This window comes from Carcharodon carcharias, chromosome 17 (assembly GCF_017639515.1).
Source record: "Carcharodon carcharias isolate sCarCar2 chromosome 17, sCarCar2.pri, whole genome shotgun sequence".
In the NCBI taxonomy this organism is placed as follows: domain Eukaryota; kingdom Metazoa; phylum Chordata; class Chondrichthyes; order Lamniformes; family Lamnidae; genus Carcharodon; species Carcharodon carcharias.
This window is the reverse complement of record NC_054483.1, coordinates 115,131,420-115,135,424: the sequence shown is the minus strand read 5'-3', so window position 1 is coordinate 115,135,424 and position 4,005 is coordinate 115,131,420. Positions and strand designations below refer to the sequence as shown.

General features: G+C 50.8%; 1 pseudogene; it reads right to left on the bottom strand.

Annotated features, from left to right (window-relative positions):
• Nucleotides 1-3,145: 3,145 nt before the first annotated feature.
• Nucleotides 3,146-3,586, bottom strand: LOC121290060 (annotated as a pseudogene).
• Between the last annotated feature and the right edge of the window lie 419 nt (nucleotides 3,587-4,005).

The window sequence follows — 4,005 nt, the reverse complement described above, 5'->3', positions numbered from 1 at the left end:
CTCAGCAGGTCTGGCAGCATCAGCGGAGAAGAAAAGAGTTGACGTTTCGAGTCCTCATGACCCTTCGACAGAACTAGCTGAATCCCAGGAAGGGTTGAAATATAAGCTGGTTTAAGGTGGTGGGATTGGGTGGGGGGAGAGAAGTGGAGGGGGGTGGTGTGGTTGTAGGGACAAGCAGTGATAGAAGCAGATCATCAAAAGATGTCACGGACGGCAGAACAAAAGAACACATAGGTGTCGAAGTTGGTGATATTATCTAAACAAATGTACTAATTAAGAATGGATGGTAGGGCACTCAAGGTATAGCTCTAGTGGGGGTGGGGGGAGCATAAAAGATTTAAAAATATTTTAAAATAATGGAAATAGGTGGGAAAAAGAAAAATCCATATAATTTATTGGAAAAAAACAAAAGGAAGGGGGAAGAAAGAGAAAGGGGGTGGGGATGGAGGAGGGAGGTCAAGATCTAAAGTTGTTGAATTCAATATTCAGTCCGGAAGGCTGTAAAGTCCCTAGCCGGAAGATGAGGTGCTGTTCCTCCAGTTTGCGTTGGGCTTCACTAGAACAATGCAGCAAGCCAAGGACAGACATGTGGGCAAGAGAGCAGGGTGGAGTGTTAAAATGGCAAGCGACAGGGAGGTTTGGGTCATTCTTGCGGACAGACCGCAGGTGTTCTGCAAAGCGGTCGCCCAGTTTACGTTTGGTCTCTCCAATGTAGAGGAGACCGCATTAGGAGCGACGAATGCAGTAGACTAAGTTGGGGAAAATGCGAGTGAAATGTTGCTTCACTTGAAAGGAGTGTTTGGGCCCTTGGACGGTGAGGGGAGTGGAAGTGAAGGGACAGGTGTTACATCTTTTGCGTGGGCATGGGGTGGTGCCATAGGTGGGGGTTGGGGAGTAGGGGGTGATGGAGGAGTGGACCAGGGTGTCCCGGAGGGAACGATCCCTATGGAATGCCAAGTGTGGGGGTGAAGGGAAGATGTGTTTGGTAGTGGCATCATGCTGGAGTTGGCGGAAATGGCGGAGAATGATCCTTTGAATGCGGAAGCTGGTGGGGTGATAAGTGAGGATAAGGGGGACCCTATCATGTTTCTGGGAGGGAGGAGAAGGCGTGAGGACGGATGCGCCGGAGATGGGCCGGACACGGTTGAGGGCCCTGTCAACGACCGTGGGTGGAAAACCTCGGTTAACGAAGAAGGAAGACATGTCAGAGGAACTGTTTTTGAAGGTAGCATCATCGGAACAGATGCGACGGAGGTGAAGGAACTGAGAGAATGGGATGGAGTCCTTACAGGAAGCGGGGTGCGAGGAGCTGTAGATGAGGTAGCTGTGGGAGTCGGTAGGCTTGTAATGAATATTGGTGGACAGTCTATCACCAGAGATTGAGACAGAGAGGTCAAGGAAGGGAAGGGAAGTGTCAGAGATGGACCACATGAAAATGATGGAGATTGGAAGCAAAATTAATAAATTTTTCCAAGTCCTGACGAGAGCATGAAGCAGCACCGAAGTAATCATCGATGTACCGGAGAAAGAGTTGTGGAAGGGGGCCGGAGTAGGACTGGAACAAGGAATGTTCCACATACCCCATAAAGAGACAGGCATAGCTGGGGCCCATGCGGGTACCCATAGCCACATCTTTTATTTGGAGGAAGTGAGAGGAGTTGAAGGAGAAATTGTTCAGTATAGAACAAGTTCAGCCAGACGGAGGAGAGTAGTGGTGGATGGGGATTGTTCGGGCCTCTGTTCGAGGAAGAAGCTAAGGGCCCTCAGACCATCCTGGTGGGGGATGGAGGTGTAGAGGGATTGGACGTCCAGGGTGAAGAGGAAGCGGTTGGGGCCAGGGAACTGGAAATTGTTGATGTGACGTAAGGTGTCAGAGGAATCACGGATGTAGGTGGGGAGGGACTGGACAAGGGGAGAGAGAAGGGAGTCAAGATAACGAGAAATGAGTTCTATGGGGCAGGAGCAAGCTGAGACGATAGGTATACCGGGGCAGTTCTGTTTGTGGATTTTGGGTAGGAGATAGAAGCGGGCCGTCCGAGGTTGGGCGACTATCAGGTTGGAAGCTGTGGGAGGAAGATCCCCAGAGGAGATGAGATCAGTGACAGTCCTGGAAACAATGGCTTGATGTTCAGTGGTGGGGTCATGGTCCAGGGAGAGGTAGGAGGAAGTGTCTGTGAGTTGACGCTCAGCCTCCGTGAGGTAGAGGTCAGTGCGCCAGACAACAACAGCACCACCCTTGTCAGCAGGTTTGATGATGATGTCAGGGTTGGACCTGAGAGAATGGAGTGCAGTTAGTTCAGCGAGAGACAGATTAGAATGGGTGAGAGGAGCAGAGAAATTGAGACGACTAATGTCGCGCCGACAGTCCTCAATGAAAAGATCGAGAGAAGGTAAGAATCCAGAGGGAGGGGTCCAGGTGGAGGGAGAATATTGAAGATGGGTAAAAGGATCCGTTGAACTGGGAGAGGACTCCTGCCCAAAGAAGTGAGCCCGGAGACGAAGACGGCGGAAGAAGAGTTCAGCATCGTGCCGAGTCCGAAATTCATTGAGGTGAGGGCGTAAGGGTATGAAACTAAGTCCTTTGCTGAGCACTAAACGTTCAGCATCGGAGAGGGGAAGGTCAGGGGGTATAGTGAATACACGGCTGGGGTTGGGACTGGAAGAAAGGGTGGGGACGGAGGGACAGGCAGGTGTGGAGGGTCCTAGATGGGTGTTGGTGTCGATGAGTTGTTGGAGCTTGCGTTCCTTAGCACTTGAGAGAAAGAGAAAAAGTTTCTTGTTGAGGCGTCGGATGAGACGAAGAATAAAATGAAACTGGGGGCACGCGCAGCTTTGAAAAAGGATACGGCGTTGCTGCTGGAGGGAGAGGTCGAGTGTGTTCATATGGTGGCGCATGGCACTGAGTGTGGATCTCAGAATGTGACGGGAACAGCAGTCCGAGAAACGTTTTATGTCCCAGAGGATTACCTTGTGTCTCTGGATTACCAGTCCAGTGACAATACCACTATGCCACTGCCTCCCCTTGCATTTATATGAGCTGCAACATGGAGGAACGCATGACCCTTAGGTTTCCATGTGACTACATTGTGCATGGATCCTAACTGGGTTAATTTTTTATTTACACAACATTTCCATTGTAAACTGTTTACTTCAGGGGGATGAACCTGGAGGAGTGAGTGGCACCAATACCAGGTCTGCCTCGCTTTACAGTCTTGGAGGTGATGGAGAACTCTCCAAGTTAATGGCCAATCATTTCAGTCTTGATTTCAGCCTGGCTAAAGGTTTTCCCATTGTACACACCAACCATGCTGCCGACCATCGCTGGGAGGATAACCGTATCCTGAGGATGAGTCTTGACAACCTCCGCTTTGTCCATTGGAGGATCTTCCTTTTTCACCTTGGCAGCCTTTTCAGGAGGAGCTGCTGTTTGCAGCGAAGGTCTCTATTCACACGCATATGCTGACGGGCACAATGCAACTGCATCGGCTGTTCATAGGACATGTCGAGGAGCTGATCCAGGTCAACACCTCTGTAGGTAAATTTCCTGAAAGTTCTTTTCCTCTTCTGTTCTACCTGGTCAGCCATTTTCACCCGGTCTTTCTGGATGGAGGCTGCCTGGTCAATCTCTCTATCCGCACAGGCTCGGTCCAGTTCCTCCTCTGCCAGCTGGGTTGTCCGCTCCTTGGACTCGGTAAGGTTCTTGAGGTCAGACCGGGCCCCTTCCAAATTCTCTCCCTCTACCTCCTGTTGTGCCTCACCTTTTCCTGCACAAAGGGAGAAGATGGGGTTGAGAGCTATTGGGTTTCAGGTATCTTTCTCATGCTTCCAGTCTTATAAATAACCCACTGGTTTGTGATGCACTGCAGGTCGGCCACAAGAGTTCTGGGGCAGAACCCTCCAGAGCGGTGAGCTCACGCTGATAGAAGGAATTAGGCTCACAGAGGCATGTCATTAATAGTGCTTGCTGGTGCCCTCAACGCCTAACCCCCTCCCCTCCCCTCCCAG